The following is a 17998-nucleotide window of genomic DNA, read 5'->3' on the forward strand; positions in this document are numbered from 1 at the left end:
TGGACTGTGTACTGCCAGGCTCCTCTCTTCATGGAGTTTTCCAGGCAAGAATACTGGAGTGGGTTGCCACTTTTCACTCCAGGGGATCTTCCTGATTCGGATTGAACCCACATCTCGTGTGTCTCCTGCATTGGCAGGCGCATTCTTTACCATTGTTCCATCAGGGAAGTCATTTCTATCTGAGGGACATGCATAAGTGGTAAGGGACTTGCAGAAGGCTTGTGAGTAACCTTCCTCCACCCTCACCACACAGAGTGATGTGCCGTACTCATTAAGACCTCAGCAAAATATCTTCACCATACAAGGCAAACATTTTATAAGATTGAGCGTGTATAAAGTAACAGGAATCTCATGTTCTCACGACATGTTCAAATGGAAGTTCAAAAACCAATTCCAGATTTAAATATCAATGAGTCTTGGATTACACACAGCTTTGGCTCGTCTGAGACCCTGTTCTGCCATCAACCCGCATCAGCTAAAGCTTGACTGTGACCTGTTTAGAAATAACCTTTGTGCGTGACGACGAACACAGAGCTGCAGTGGGTTTTGTACATACGTTGTCACTTGTTACTGTAATGTATTTTAAATCAGTGACAGATTGTCAAATCTTTTGCATTTTCAAAAGTTATCAAAGTTTTTACCCCTTGAAACTAAGTAGAATGTATATATTATTTCTATATGTTGGGGGGTATATTTTGGTTTTACTCCTATTTAATAGGAAGCACTAGAAAAGCCACTCAGTGTCAATTTATTCTCTTGTCACATTGTGACAACTCCGTTGTCTTAGAACTTTTGCCAGGATATGCCTGTATTTCACAGATCCAGACAAGGTGGGCTTACGATGTATGAACTAGAAATGTTACGGTATTATTTGTCGCTGTTGCTGTGCCAGCAGCTCACCCCTCCTCTCTCAGTGTGAAGAAGACCTCCCTGGAGTTGCTCTTGGACTAAGGAAGGTGTCTGAGTCTGTGCCTGTGTGTGTTACAGGAATATTCCCTGGGTAGCAAACATCTGTAGACTTTTTTTTTTTTTGGCATCTGTAGACTTTTTAATCCAATCTGAGTCTCCCTGAAATAGGGTCTCAAGATGCACAGATAGGCACCTTTGTCTATGAACATAGCAGCCAACGTGAAATTTCCTACATCTACTTTGGGAAATTCACACTTAGTTCTATCTTTTGAACTCATTCTTCTTTTTTAAAAAAAAGAATTGATGAAGCAGTGGAGTTTTGACCCATCTTTTTTTCAAATTTTCCTAAGATAGAAATAATACGTTTTTGAGTTAACAGGTCATTTATTATCGATCAGATCCTGAGATTTTTTTTTTCTTATTATTTTTTTTTTGTGGTAGCCAATTGCATATTACTTTTTGACATTTAATTAATTTTGATTTTCTGAAATAAAAACCTGTTATTTGTGTGCTAAATCCTTTAAAACTGTTTAAGAAAACAGACAAGACTATGTCAATAGTACAGCTGAATATTTCTTTCTTGTTTTCTGGTAATCTGTGCCAACTGGATGGTCCTGAGTTTTATATAACCATGATCTTTTCTGTATCTTATCCTATCTCTGTATATCTTAGAAAATTATTACTAATTCTTATTTATTTCTTTAAAATGTACTTATAAAGACTCTTAAGGTTGCATAACATTCCACATGTTATGTGCTTTTCCTGCAACCTTAAGATTCTACCATGTTAGTCTGGTTCTATAATACTATTAAATAATATTATAAGCATTTTTCTTGGAGAGGAATAGGGATTAACAGGAAGCAGTGGCTTTTTCATAGATTTGGGAAGCTCTGAAATGTTTTTTTTTCTAGGCAGCTTAAATATCCTTGAAACATTAATTTTGGAATAAGAGTTGCATAAGCACCAGTGTAATTCCTCCACTTTATAAAGAGAGGCACCGCCACCATCTGCCTTCCTTGCCCTGCGCGTGCCTGAACAAAACTGAGCTGAATGTACTGGCTCCCACCTGTACCCAAGCCCGTCAGTGCCTGGACCAAACCCAACGAGAATAGGAAGCATATTTAGAGCCTTTGACTATTTCTCCCTCAGTGGGTACATCTGGTGCCCAACAACAGCTGCTAGTCTCACTGCTCATTCCCAGCTCAAATCTCTGTAGTCCGGTGGATCCTGGAGGCCCTGACTCTAAACCTGGCCCCAGGGGCCCGCCTGGCTTCATGGTTACAGAAACTATCCCCTTTTCTCTCTTTACAGGTCTAGGTCTCTGCTAGTTCTTCTTGGATCTTTGGATGCTGTCTCTTCACTTTCCACTGTAGTGTCTTACAGAATATGATCAGATCTGAAATGACCACTCCTCGGCTGATTTCTAGGTATCCAGGTAGTGGCTCCTTCCTCTGCCTGATCTGATACCAAGTTACTGGACTACAGTCCATAGGGGTCTCAAAGGGTCAGATACGACCCAAGTGCCTTAGCATGCGGGCACCCACAGCTGCAGATGACTTCAGCACTTGCTGTACCCTTTGAATATTATGCCTGTCTATCTCACTGAGCCTTGGGGGGCAGCCTTGGATGAGGCCAGCGCTGCATTTATGATCCCAAATGTGAGAACTGGCCCAGTATGGCCAAACAGCCATTCTGCCTCACACCTGTAGCTGGGAGAAGGACCACCGGCATCATGTGTCTCTGGAGAGTGGCCTCTCACTGATAACACCATAGTCAGAGGCTCACTCGCTTTCTTTTCTTTTTTTCCCCATGTTTATTTATTTATTTTATTTGGCTGCATTGGGTCTCAGTTGTGGCACATGGGGTCTTTCTCTGCAGTGCACAGACTCTAGTTGTGCTGCAGGTTTGGTTGCTTCAAAGCATTTGAGATCTTAGTTCCCCGACCAGGGATTGAACCCTCGTCCCCTGCATTGCAAGGAAGACTCTTAACTACTGGACCACCCAGGACGTCCCTCACCCACTTTCTTATTTGCTATTTAACTCTTCCTAGTTCCAAAAGCTTTTTCATAACTTCACAATAAGGTGATTACCATAACGAACGGAACCGAGGCAAGTAAGAAATAAGTGGTAGGATTAAACTGAACCAGAAAATCTAGTCCCTGCTGCAAAATAGCCTGGAGTTGAGTAACTTGACTTTTAGACTTAAGCTTTCTACCAGTCAGATAAAAGGGAGGTGTAAAATTGATACATTTTGGGGAAGAATGCATTTTCATTATATAAAATTTTTGTATCTGATTATCATATTAAAATGCTAGTGCATGCTGCTGAATTTTAATCCTTCCTTTCTAGCATGATATACTTCAGAAAATCATTCTTCTTTAAAATGCCTTTAGATGAGCACTGTTCAGTAACTTTCTAGAATCCACAGTATAAAGTGCAGAGATACATGTGAAAATAATGATATACATATGCTGCTCAATATATTCAAAAATATTATTTCAACAGGTAATAACTATAAAGTTATCAGTATATTTTCTTCTGTAAGTAAGTCTTTCAAGTCCAGTATATATTTCACACTTACAGTATTAACTCGGTTTGGACTGGTCATAGTCGAGTGCTCACTAGCCACTTGTGGGTTAGTGGGATAGTGGTAGAAGGGGCCAGTCTTTGTTGTAATATCCTTGTGATAATTTCAGTCTTGGGATTTCTCAGCTACAGTTTCATCAGGAACCTCGTAAGGCAAATTCTTCAGTGTTCCTTGTACTGAGTGATCATTAATCTGGAAGTTATCCTTTTATGTGGCCAAAACAAATTGATAAGAAGAACAAATAAAGTCAGTCATTATCAAGAAAGTGAATAACATGCTTTGAATACTTATGGACCCTCACTTTCAATCCCTCATCACTAGTGAATGCACTAATTTATGTTATCTGGGAAATTCTCTTGATCTATTTGTATGCCACCTGTTTCCTTAAGACTTCCATGATTTCAAGAGCTTTCTCTTCTAGGGTTCCAGCAGGAATTAGTCGGTATATTTTCCAATGACATTCATGGCCTTTTGCTTGGCATACAGTTTCTGGTTAATTTCTTTGTTAGCCCCCGGTGGAGAACTGAGACTTGTTGACTGTCCTCCTTTCCTTCCATTTGCTTCATGGAGTAAAGTGTACTCAGTAATTCTTGTTTAATGAATGCATGTGTGTCTTCTCCTCTGACTTATGGTCTGGAAAGCAGGGGCATGCTTTTGACTCCTCTGTTGTATTTGTAGCATAGTGTGGGGAATGTGCTTGATGCTTGGTGAATTCTTGCTGACTGGACCCGGGACTCATCATTGGCCTTCCTAGTGTTGGTCCAAAGCTGTATCCTCAAACTGTTAAATTACATTCCCTGAAAAGAAAATCATTGTTTTCATTTGGAGGAAGAAATACAAACACACATCACCAACCTTCCTTGCTGGTTCATAACTGACTCTATGAAAAAGGAAAGAATTAATGGAGAGACTGACACTAACTTTAGTTGAATGCCAATGAAGTAGAATATATAGTTTTTGCCAGAAGGAAAAGTAGGGCTCTTCTTAAAATTTATTTTTAATTCAAGTAGAACTCTCATTGTAGGTACTAAGCGTTATGATGAAAGAATATAGTCTCTGCATATTTCAGTCATTCATTCTTTTATCTGTAAGACACTGAACACCTGTTATAATTGAGAAATTGTGTTAGGCATAGCGGATAAAAACCAAAACATTCTGACCCTCAGGTTGCTCCCATTTTAGTCGGCAAACCAGAACACTGCAAAGACCTTTTTAAACCATTTTTAAATGTAGAGCAAGCTAGCTACTAATGGGAAAAAGATTCAGTAAATCTAATTTTCACTCTGTTTTTCCTTCAGTGGTGTTGGCTAATAAGTATTTTTAGAATAAATGTGTATATAGTGGTTTGTTTTTTAAGATGTTACATTATTTGGCATTTATTATATTTTATTTATTTCTTTGATTGATTAATTGCAGTTAAATTACCTTAGCATGCTAGAACAGATTTTACAGATTTTGACATATGATTAAATAGCATAAAGCATAACTAATGTGGTTTTTAGTGGCATGCTATGTATTAAAGCATAAAATTTAAACACACACTTCATTGGGAATTTTTGCAGTTACAGTGAATTAGTAAGATTTAGATACTGGAACTCTCCCTCACTGCTCCATGCCTTAAGGGAGGGGCAAGAATTTTATAATTAAGATTATTATAGAAGAGTATCCTGACATAACTGATTGACTTTAGTGATGTGCCTTGAAAGTTCAAATTCAAGGTGTGCACTTATTTCAGTCAGCTGATTCTGAATGTTTAAATAAGAAATACTATTTCTGGGTATTCTGAATAACTCGTTGTACATTTATTCCTAATAGTGAGCATTTGGACTAATGATGGATTACTAATGAGCATGTAAATGTACCACCTGATTACATTAATATATGATCTTTCATGACGAGGTCTGAAATGAACATTTCTAATATGTATTTCTTTTCCCCAAATAGGCACTGTGGTGTATCCTGAGCAGGACCGAGACAAGGGTGTTTTTCTTAAGAGCCACTGATTTAGTCAATTATCAAAAATCACATTATAATAAATGCTGTTCTAAGAATTTTGATTAACCTTTAAATAAATGTTACTTTGAAAAAAAAAACCCTGCCAAATGTGTTAATAATAAATTGTGAAGTGGTAGTAATTGCAAGTATGGCTTTATAGATAATATAGTTAATTGATACCACCCTCTCCAACATATATAGCACATCAGCTGCTACGAGGCAGTGTGATAGTGATGGTGTCTATGGTGTTTTTGATGCATTAAGGATGATATGAGCAAAATGGAAACTTAGAGTGCTCATCAGGGTCATTCTCTCATGGACATCTGATGCCCATGGTCAAGTAAATTTTTAATGACACGTAGTCACTACACACCTTTCAGCCTTCTGAAGAGGTAAGTGTGCATTGATCTGTTCTAATTAGCCTTGCAGAGTACTTCAGACATTCTTGCATGAACACTATTATTTAATAAAATGGGGGCTGTTGTTTTTTTTTTTTTCCCACAAGCTCAGCACTTGGGCCTTGGATGGCTGTATGGTTGCTGGTTTGTTTTTTCTTAAACTCAAGTCTTAATGTTCATTCTTGTCTTTTGTCTAGCGATGTAGTATCAATGCAGCTGCATAAAAAAGTAAGCAAAATTAAGGAATGGTTCTGATTTTGAAGGTTTGCTGCTATTATAAGAAACCCATAAAGCACACATCCATTCCTTTCCTAATGTATAGCGTGCTGACTGCATAAAATTGCTTGAAGAGACATTAAGGATATACAGGCAATTCTGTTGAGGTGTGCAGTGGGATGCTTTTATGTTTGGCAATAAAGGTGGCCCTGGGATATCTGATTTGCAAAATAAAAGGTAGCCAAAGTAATTTGCAGTTGTTCTAGGTTGAAACTTTAGGGACATCTTCTTTTTAAAAGGAGTTTACTTTTCCTTGGAGTCTGGAGTCTATAAACAAGAGTCCAGAGTTTGCTTAGTGTTGGAGTCAGTCAGTCAGTTCAGTTCAGTCGCTCAGTCGTGTCTGACTCTTTGCGACCCCGTGAATCGCAGCACACCAGGCCTCCCTGTCCATCACCAACTCCCGGAGTGCACTCAAGCATTGTCTGTTATTACCTCATAGGATTTGAAGGTAGGGGAATTTCTAATGTAGATGCTTCTTACGCTTGTGGTAGTATTTGGTTCCAAATGGGATACAGACCTATCCCAGGGATAAAGTCTACAGTCAGAACTTCTTAGAGGCATGCATATCACTTGGTAGATGTGGTTCACTGGTTATTGGATTATTTTTTCTTAAGAAAATGGAACAAGAGTAGGCTCCTGTTGAGCTGTAGGGCTGGTCATTGATGACAATGTTTGGGGTTGCCCTTGTCTGCCAGGAAATCAGGCATCTCTTCTTGCTGTTTCATAACCACAGAGTTGGCTATCAGACACCTCAAATGCCTCCTTTACCTGTTTGCTGAAACCTGGAGTTGCACAGAGATGAAAATTTGAGGGTTTTACAAATATCCCTTGAAATGTTAACACTTCATATAAGCCAGACCCATAGAACTCAGAGTGAGCGAGCTTACCAGCTCTTTCTGGAGAATAGGATTTTGAAAGTGGGGTGGCTAAAAAAAATGAGGACACTGAGTAGCAAGGGTGTAAGAGGAAGTGCCTTGTGAGCTTAGTAGGGCAAGATAAAAGGCCAGGTGGGAGGAGGATTAGAACAGAAGAGGACAAGATTTGCTTTGTCTACCCTATAGGAAAGCTCTGAAAATGTCATACTTTCTAATTACAGTTTTAAAGCACTTTTAAAAATCCTAGTTTAAAACTGGATTTGTTTTCAGTTTTCTTAGGTATAAAATTTATGATTTCATTGCTGTCACATGTTTTCTTTGAATTACTTAGTTCAGGTATTTCAGTTCAGTTGCTCAGTTGTGTTCTATTCTTTGTGGCCCTGTGGACTGCCAGGCCTCCCTGTCCATCACCTACTCCCGGAGTTTACTCAAACTCATGTCCATTGAGTCGGTGATGCCATCCAACCATCTCATCCTCTGTCGTCCCCTTCGCCTCCCACCTTCAGTCTTTCCCAGCATCAGGGTCTTTTCAAATGAGTCAGTTCTTTGCATCAAGTGGCCAAAGTATTGAGTTTCAGTTTCAACATCAGGTATTTAAGAAGCATTTATTGCCTAACTATTATGGGCTAGATAGTATGTTGGAGGCTAAGGAAAAAAGATGATTCTCGTCTATCATGTTTCTGTCAGTTACTATGCTTTAGACTATCGGTAACAGAAAACCCAACTTCAAATGGCTTTAGGAATAAGAAAATTTGTTGGCCCCACCACTGAAAGTCCAGCGGTAGGGTGGAATTCAGGAACATTCTAATCTAGTAGTTTTTACTTGGTTTTCCTTTCATCCTTTTTCCTTACCTTCTTGGTGAAACAGCTTCATCAGGGGCTAGTACCAAGACAGCTATCAAGCAAGAGGGGCTACTTCTGAGTCTTTCTAGAAGAGTTAGAAAGGCTTTCCCAAGAGCTTCAAAGAAATCTTGTCGTGGATTTTATTAGCTCCAAGAGGCCAAGCCTTTGCAGGCAATTACAGGACTGGTGATTATGGCTATATATGGGTTTTGTGGGAGCATTGGTGGGGTGGGGAGTGTGGGAGGATTTTCATTCTAGACTGATGGAGATGAGGGATTCAGGAAAGGATTCCTTGAAGAGATGCTGCCCAAACTAAATCCAGGAGGATGAGAAGGAACAAGGCGGTGGAGAGGGTATGCAGGAAATGAAGGGCATGGGCGCAAAGACATAGACGTGAGAGAGTGCATTGTACAAAAGCAACTCCCTTATTCATTCCTCAAGTCTCAGCTTCACCTTGTCTTGCAGGAGAGGTGTAACAGAGCCTTGTGTGGTCCCCTTCTTACCTGTACTTAGCCCATCTTAACCACTCACCACGCTTCACTGTTATTTGCTCACTGCCTGTTCTTCTCTACTAGACTCTGTGAGGGCAGAGTCCATGCCTGTCTAACTGCACGTTTATTCCTGGTGCCTAGCATGTTGCCTGGCATCACAGGGAGCTAGTAAGTGCTTGTTAAATGTACAAATGAATCAGTGATCTGTTATTCTTTTATTAAGGGCTTCCCAGGTGGTGCTAGTGGTAAAGAACCCGCCTGCCAATGCAGGAGACGGTAAGAGACATGGGTTTGATCCTTGTGTCGGGACGATCCCCTGGAGGAAGGGATGGTAATCCACTCCAGTATTCTTGCCTGGAGAATCCTATGGACAGAGGAGCTTGGCAGGATCACAAAAAATCAGATGCGACTGAAGCAACTTAGCATACACGCACATATTCTTTTATTAAATGACAGAATTTGGACCTCTTCATTTCTACATTGATAAGAATGGTAATAACATTTATGGTCCTGATTAGGTTTCTTATAAATAGTCATGAAATGTGGGCAGTGAAACATGAGTCTTGCAGATTCTGGGGAGTTTTTTGACTCTGATATGATGAACTAGTCTGGATAGGATTTTTCTTAAGCATAGTTACACATATCTATACACTGCACAGTTCCAGAATAGGATGAGACCATAAAAGTCAATGAGACTCATGTGTTGGATGAGTCTTTGTCTATTGGAATGCTGTCTTTCCTCATCACATTCTTAAAAGGTAAACCCATATGATAAAATTCCAGCTCAGGTGACTTTCTGATGTTTCTTTTAGTTTTATGATTTTAGAAGCTTCTAATTAAATGATTGGAGAAGGCAATGGCAACCCACTCCAGTACTCTTGGCCTGGAAAATCCCATGGATGGAGGAGCGTGGTGGGCTGCACTCCATGGGGTCGCAAAGAGTCAGACACGACTGAGTGACTTCACTTTGACTTTTCACATTCATATATGATTTTATTGATATTAACCGGAAATTACCTTTCTGTCTGTTCTTTGATGTGTAATATACTAGTAGTGGACCATGGAGTTGGGGAAAGATTTTGCTGGATTCTACTATACTGCATTTTCCATTTGAAGTTTTAAAGTAAGCTTTGTATATTGAAATAAATTAATGAAAAGATGCTTTTGGATAGAATGGTATATAGTACTTGCTGCTCATTATCACCAGTATTATAATTTATAAATATAAAGCACCAACTATTGAATATCTGAAATGTTTAACTTGGAGAAAAAGAATGTAATAATAATATAAAATAATATTGATATCTCATATTGAAATCTAACCCCCAGTTCTATTTGTGATGTTAAGGATTTTTTGCAGTGGGCTAGTGAGTCTCTAAAGATCTCTACAGCAAATTCTAGATGTTTTCCCAGAGTTTGTCACAAGTCTGTTTTGTGTAGTCTTTCTAAATACTTTTAAATGTACCTGCAAGTTTGAAGTCTCTTAATTTAATGAATTCCTTATGATATCAACTAGACAGGATTGCTTTATTGATTAAGGCCTCTTTAAAAAGTTTATTTAGCTTTTTCTAAGTTATAAAAACTATTTTAAACATGGAAACCACTGTTCCATTAATTATAAATAATTTTTACACATTTTCACCCAACCTGTAATATATTTCAGACAGTTCCCATTAGAAGACATTTTTGAGCAGTTCATGGACTTATAACCCCAAATTTCTGCTTTCTGTAAGAAATTACTTTGGGGGGCAATTAATAACAATAAAAATAGCAAAAATGCTCCCACTTAATACCAGTCCATTCTAAAGGAGATCAGCCCTGTGTGTTCTTTGGAAGGAATGATGTTAAAGCTGAAACTCCAGTACTTTGGCCACCTCGTGTGAAGAGTTGACTCATTGGAAAAGACTAATGCTGGGAGGGATTGGGGGCAGGAGGAGAAGGGGACGACAGAGGATGAGATGGCTGGACGGCATCACCAACTCGATGGACATGAGCTGGTGATGGACAGGGAGGCCTGGCGTGCTGCGATTCATGGGGTCGCAAAGAGTCGGACACAACTGAGCGACTGAACTGAACTGAACTGAATGCCTTATTTAGTGTTATCATCAAAGATAACATTTTCCTTTATATAAATATCACATTCCTGTAATATTAATAAGTTCTTCATTGTTAGGAAAAATTAGCTTTTTAAGGTACATTATGGTTCTATAGTTATATGTAAGAAATAGAAAGAACTGTGTAATTAATGGACACTGCAAATGATTTATAAGTTTCCTATGTAATTGTGACAGGTGAACACATATTCTCTAATTGAAGGAAGCAAAGGAGACGAATAACCTTCTCTATCACAAAGTATGATTGGTTGGGACATCCTCTGCTTTGAGACCCTGGGAAGGAAAAGAAAATAACCTTTGTTGAGAAGTTTTTTGGAGGTTCTGCTGTTTGGGGTAGAACAACAGGACTGGTGGGCTTCCCCCGTGGCTCAGTGGTAAAGAATCATCCTGCAAAGCAGGAGCCGCAGGAGCCGCAGATTTGATCCCTGGGTTGGGAAGATCGCCTGGAGGAAGGCATGGCAGCCCCCTCTGGTATTCTTGCCTGGAGAATTCCATGGGCAGAGGAGCCTGGCGGGCTACAGTACATAGGGTCGCAAAGAATTGCACATGACTAGAGTGACTTTGTATGCACGCATGCAAATCTTTGGTAGAAATCTTCGGAAAGTATCTGGTTCGTGTTTCCCCTTCTTCTACTGAGAAGAAGACTGGGCTTAGTGAAGTTAAGCCACTTGCCCAGAGCCTTGCAGCGAATGAGCCTGCAGAGGAGCCTGGGCTAGTACTGGTGTCTCCTGCCCTCAGACTTATGGATGTGCTCTGCACAGCATCAGGCTGCTCTCTTGGGCTCTTCAGTGTGAAAGAAACTTAACCACATGTGAGAAGCAAAATCCTTTTGCATGAATTCATTAATAAAAATATTACGGTGGTTTTGCAGTTTCACAGAGTGGAGCTTTACTGACTTCAGAAAGTGAAGGAGTTAAGCTCCCCAAATACTAAATGAAATCTACTCATAATTTTTTAAAAAAGCAAAACTTATTTAGGAAACTTTTCCTAAGTTCACCAGAAGCCCAGGCTCCTCTTGGAAAGAAAGCAGGTTGAGGCTGTTGAAGCTCAGCTGTGCATTGTGTTTTTCTCCTCCGAGAGCTTGGGAGATTGGCATTACTCCGCAGCAGTGTCACAGCCCGCAGTCATTTAATGCCTCTTCTTGTGAGGCCAAGATTCCACGCCCAAGTGCATTTAGTAGGTCAGTACAGTAATTTTAAATGTCTTTCTTTCAATCTTTTGCCATCTTCAATTATACCTTTCCACCCTACTATTTGTGTAATTTTCTTCTGTCTGAAGTCTCTTTACTGTTGTTCTCTATTGCACAGCATGACAAATTACCCATCAAGCCATATCTTTTCAGCCCAGAAATGCGCAATAACACGGAGTCATGGCATTATCGCATGTTGTGCACTTTATTTCCTCACAGTTCATTCAAGTGTGTCACTTTATTTTCCTGGCTTCCTTTTGTCATCACGGAGATTAACCATTTTATCCTTCCTAAACTTTAGAAACAATTAGAATTTCATTATAGTGGAAGCTGAGAGTGAATGCTTGCTCAGTACTATATGGAGTATACTTTTCATATTATCAGTGGCAAAATTAAAGCCATGAATCCTGAGTCCTTTCGAAGGAGAGACTTCAGAGGTTATTATACAGCTGAGTAACCCTGGCTCTGTACAAGAGAATTATTTGAGCCTGTGGCCACCAAACACATTAACTGTAAGAAACCATTTAGCCTGACATTGAGTACCTGATTCTTCTGTTCTCCTGCGAATTATGAAACTCTTGGGGGCCCGTGTGTTCTGTACACAAAATCTTTTTTTCCTCTTAGCTTTGGCTAACTACCAGTAGTGTATAGTGTGCAATGAGATACAATAGACATTGCAAGTATGTGTTAGAAAATCAATTGGTATTGATGCTGTAATCAGCAGGGCTGCAGCTGGTATGTAGACACATCACTGGAAATGGTGATTAAGATCATATTCAAAAGCATTCAGAAAAACCCACAACGTTTAGATCACTGTTCAGATAGATTGCTGTTTATTGGGACAGACGAGTTGGACAGCTCGTGGTATTCCTAGATGCTTCTAAGATGTTTTTTAACTTAATATATTTTACATGTTAAATTTGTATTTTAAATGTTATATTTATAGTATACAGGATAGTGGTTGTTGGTAAGCCAACAAACAAAAAGTTCAAAGTTCTTTGGCCATAGCCAGCTTCCAGCCTGCCAGATAATAAATACAAGCTGCTCTAGGGAGAGGGTAGGAGGAGGAAAAGGGTGTGGTTACAGTGTGGCTTTAGTCTGAAAACACACCTCCTGAGTTGGCTGAGAGGGCAAGGGGAGGAGAGAGACAGAGAAAGAAGAGAGAGGGAAGGAGGGAGAGAGAGATGGCGAGAACAAAAATGAATGTGAGGTAGTCTGGAGGGGAAAAGCCATGGGAAAAGCCAGTAAGGATCGTGGTGTGGCAAAGGATGTTCTCCGAACTTAAATAAATGGAACAGTGGGAATATGAAGTGAGGTTCCCTACCCAGGCATTTCCTACCCATGAGCAAGTAATTAGCTACAAATATTAGCTATGTATGTCATTTAGGAGAACTTTAGGATGAAAAAGACTTGAACTAGAAAGGGTGGTTGCTTTCATAAAATTCATTTTCTACTCTAGATCCACGTTTTCCTGTGAACACCTTTAGGTTGTACTAAAAATGGGGTGATTGAAATCTCAACCGCATATATAATTTTCAATTTTAACTGTTTTGAAAAATAGTGAATAAGCTAGAGGTTTAATTTGGTATGGAAGTCTTGTCTTTTTCCTCTGCATTATCTTTGACACTCAGCTAAGCTCTAGTCTAGAAGTATCAAAGCCCAGCTAGAAGATGGAAAAAGGAAGCCAGAACCAGGGAATGTGTCTTTTAGAAACAGTGACCACAAAAAAGGCAAGCTATTGATGTTATCGTTAAGGTTGGTAAGCTGCTATTGGGAGAGGAAAGACTTAATGCTTTACGACAGTAGTCTTTTAAACCATAAAACACGTCAAGCCTTACTTACCATATGTGATTTTTAACTAGCAGCCAGTAAAAAGAAAAGAAAAAAGGGAGGAGTGAGCGATTTCTAGGGAATGGAAGAGGAGATAACAACAAACAATTAAAAACTCGAGAGAACTTCCTTGCTTTCAAAATACTTTTAAATGTATTTTTCCATGTTAATCACAAGCTACAAATAAAATAGAAGAGAAATTATTAAAGCCCTTTTAAGAAATACAGAAAATGAGACTCAATAGAAAATGTATTTTTAAATGTATTTTCCCACATTAATCACAAGCTACAGATAAAATAGGAGAGAAATTATTAAAGCCCTTTTAAGAAATAGAGAAAATGAGACTCAATAGAAAAGAGAGTTACCTGAAGTCACAGAAGGAAGTAGACAAAGCAGTGCTACTAGAACTGAGGCCTCTAGAACTCGGCTGTGCAGTTTGGTAGCTACCAGCCACTGGGGCTGTTGAGCCCTTGAAAGGTACCTAGTCCTATTTGAGATGCGCTGCAAGTATAAAATACACATGAGATTTCTAAAAGCTACTACAGAGAAACAGAAATATTCTACACAACCTTATAGACATATGGGACTTCTCAGGTGACTTAGCATTAAAGAACCTGCCTGCCAATGCAGGAGGTGAGAGTTTGATCCCTGGGTCTGGAAGATGCCCTGGAGAAGGGAATGGCAACCCACTGCAGTATTCTTGCCTGGAGAATCCCATGGACAGAGGAGCCTTGTGGGTTACAGTCACTGGGGTTGCAAAGAGTGGGACACGACTTAGTGACTAAACAACAACAAAAAATGGATATATTGGGTTAAATAAAAATATTATTGAAATTCATTCATTTATTTCTATTTATTTTTTAATATGGCTACTGGAAAATTTTAAATTACTAATGTGACTTGCATTATATTCCTCTTGCTACTCTCGGCACCTCATCTAGGACTTTCCAGAAAAATAAAGGGAAGAAAAAAAAGGAAGGGGAACTGGGTATTATAGAGTGTGAAGCATTCATTCTCCAACTGTGTCTCAGTTTTATTTATCAGTTCAATTCAAAAAGTCATTGAGTACCTAATATTTACAAAAGTGATTCTAGGCAATATATTGAGCACATTTTGAGGAGAGGAGAAATGAATCATAACAGGGGGAGAGACTGTCTTTTCTGGAATTCTTTAACCAGTTAGCGGAAGAGGCATACAAAGGATTCTCTCATTAGATTTGATCAGATCTCTTCTAAAGAACTGAAGCAGTGAGGAGGTGCAGAGCCCGAGATTTTGCTGGCTGGGTGGGGACGTTGGTCTCACCCACCCAAGGGCATTTGATGGCAGGTGCAGGAAGGGGGTACGCCGTCTGTCATGTGGCCTATCCAAGTGGAGTCCACCCACATAGGGGAGGACCTTGGCCGAGGACAGACGTGGGAAGCACGTTAAGGAAGAGCTGTGTGAAAAACGCAGCTAGAATAGGAATAAAGGAAATGTTGAAAAACTAATGAACCATAAGATCTCCGTAATCATCTCTTAATAGGCACATTGTTGAATAACACTGGTGTGCGCTAGGTTAGTTATAACTTGTTACATCCGATTTCCTGAGCTGCATGGCAGTGCACACCTCATTCAGGAGGAAAGGACTGAACCCACTGTTGTCACTTAGAACACACCCCAGTAATTACTGCCACAGATTCCCGTCTCTAAAATATTAATATTTTTACAGGAACCGTTTGCAAGACCTGAAGCGCAATAAGGGAAAATTGAACGACTCTTGCCGTTTTTCAAGGTTTGAGCGGAAGGGGGGAAAAAGAGACTTCTGTGATTATTTTAAATGAAATTCCACTTTAAAACTTCTCAATCTATTTGAAATCTGTCATTTTAAAATTAATAACTGTTTTCCCTTAACGCAGTCTGTGTAAAGAAACCGAATCCACTTCTGAGCATTTCTCCTGCCTTCCCAGATACATGGAAATTCACTACTGTTGCTGACAAACAAAATGCCACAAGATTTGTCATACAAATCACATTATAAGAGGTTCCAAAAACTTGACAACGTTGACAGTTGTTTTCAGCAAATGGCTGCTTTACTCTCTACTGTCAATGTTGATGTCCTCGTGCACGTGTAAAAGAGCAATGTGATTAAGGCAAGCTTGTCCACGCTATATCTGAGCCAAGTTTTCCGTCTCCGCGTGGCACTGCAAGATTGCTCAGCTGTTGCAGATAAGGCAGGAATAGCTAGCAGATTTCTGCCATTTAAAAAAAAAAAAAAAAACATTCTCTGGGCATGCATTTCTGTAGGAATTTACCAACATCTGCTGCTGACCTAAGTTTTCTATAGAAGTGGCATATTTAATTTATATAAGTAATTCACAATGGTGTGGGTCAAGCCTGATTTCCTTCGGAAATAATGAGTTATGTTCACCAAGAAGAGACAAGTTGACGTTTAATAACATGTACATTCTCTAAATTGTCATTGTAGTCTCAGCCCTCACACTTTCTTGGCCCATCTTACATTTATTTTCTGTGTGTTCTCTAAATTATATTTCAGCAGGAAACTTTTTAGAAAGAAGAATAAAGAGCTGAGAGATTTTGGTGATTCCACAGAAGGCCTACATTTCACACTTATCTTTTTTTTTATAGGCTCTCTGAAAATGTTTGATTTTTGGAAGCTAATTTATTCTGGGAGAATTTTGTAGTTGAATTTTAGCATGACTTAAAATTGTCATATGTGCAGTCCTCAAAAGAACATACAGGATTTAGGTATTTCCCATTGTCAAGATAACTTTTGACTTTGGACATGATTTATTTATCATTTTGTTGACCACGGCTCAGTTTTGAAATTTACTGTATGTCTGTTGATACAATTTTAATTCAGTTTCTTTTAAAATGTGAATGTTCTTCAGGTAAAAATACAAAACTTAACTCAGTCCTGGCAATTCAAACCTGTCTTGTAATGCATTTGCTATTTGATTCATCTATTCTTATTCTTGGTCACCTTCTAGTACAGCTGCATGCTTTAACTGTCTGACTGGTCTTTGAAAATCTTAAACCACATTCTTTGGAACAGTTGCTTCATGTTGGTTGAAATTCTCTGTGGCACTTTTTTCCATTCGCAGGAGCCAACAGCCACCATAGCAGACACATAGTTTCCAAGAACTTAGGCACGGTTCATGATTCCTGAATCTCAACAATTTCATGTAGAAACTGCAATGCCATTTACAGTGTGTAAAATCTTTGTGCTTTAAAAGTTTTTAAAGGTATACATTTATGGTGCGATGTTAAATTAGCATACATCATTTTAAAATATTTTCATTCTTACAGTTAGCAAAGGGACACAATTTTAAAACCCACTATTAAAATTAATCCAATTAACTGAATGAGTAATTAGCTAAAGATATGAGTGAAAAATTAATTTTAGGAAAAATTTAGGATGAAAAGTGACTTGAACTAGAAAGGATAGTGGCTTTCATAAAACACCTCTGTATTTTCCAATCTAGATTCACGTTTTCCCATGAACACCTTTGGGTTGTACTAAAAATATAACCATCTAAAGTTCAAATTTTAAGTCCCAAATGACTACCTTTCAGATCCAATGAGGCATCTAAAAATGGGTCAAGGTAACAACGCATAATTTGAAAAGTTAACAAAAAGTTGCTAATGGAATAAAATGAAAGTCAATATAATTGTGATAACCTTTAACACCTGTCTTATATCTGTTGTCAGTTAAACATTTTAGGAAGCAGATATTCTTGTGGAAAATTTGCCACAGTTAGCATCTTTATTTTCATGTAGTCAAGGGGTGAGACAGGAGAAATTTCTGATTAAAATCTGACCAAATCTAGTCAGTGTTTAGATCCATCTGACCAAAAAAGCATGAGTGGTTTATAAAAAAAAGTTGAGTAAATAAAGAGAAGCAAGATGTGTATGAATAGATAAGGGCATGCAGGCAGGAAAAACATGGCTTTTTTCCTACAGATTTTCATGCATTTTTATTTTGTAAAATTTCATCACCATTTTATTGATGATGACTTTTTGTACTTGAATAATGATATCTCATTTATGAGATTTATGACATTCTGGTCTTAGCCTCTTCCTTGGTTTTGATTTTGTGTGTTAGTCCAGAAGTGCATAATCTGTCTGTAAAACTCAGATCTTCTCACTGCCAATATCTTCCCAAGACTCTGATTCAATCCAGTTGTAGATATGTTATTGATAGACAAAAGCAAAGGGTGAGGAAAATAAAACCGTTACTTGTGTAAATAGTGTAAAAAGAAATTCTTTTCTCTGAGTAAACACGTACAGTCACATTCTTTAATGCACAATTTGAGTTCATCTCCTGACGCAATTGTTGTCAGAAGAGAAATGAAGATAAGTTGTTCTTTAGGGACTTTTGTGAGATATCAGAAATATATCATGTAGGTATCTCAAAGAATTGTATTTCTCCTTACCCTATCACTCCTGAATGCCATAAAACTCCTCTTTGCAAGGTGACCGGATTTTACTGGT

The sequence above is a fragment of the Bos javanicus genome, chromosome 7, assembly GCF_032452875.1.
Source record: "Bos javanicus breed banteng chromosome 7, ARS-OSU_banteng_1.0, whole genome shotgun sequence".
NCBI lineage: Eukaryota > Metazoa > Chordata > Mammalia > Artiodactyla > Bovidae > Bos > Bos javanicus.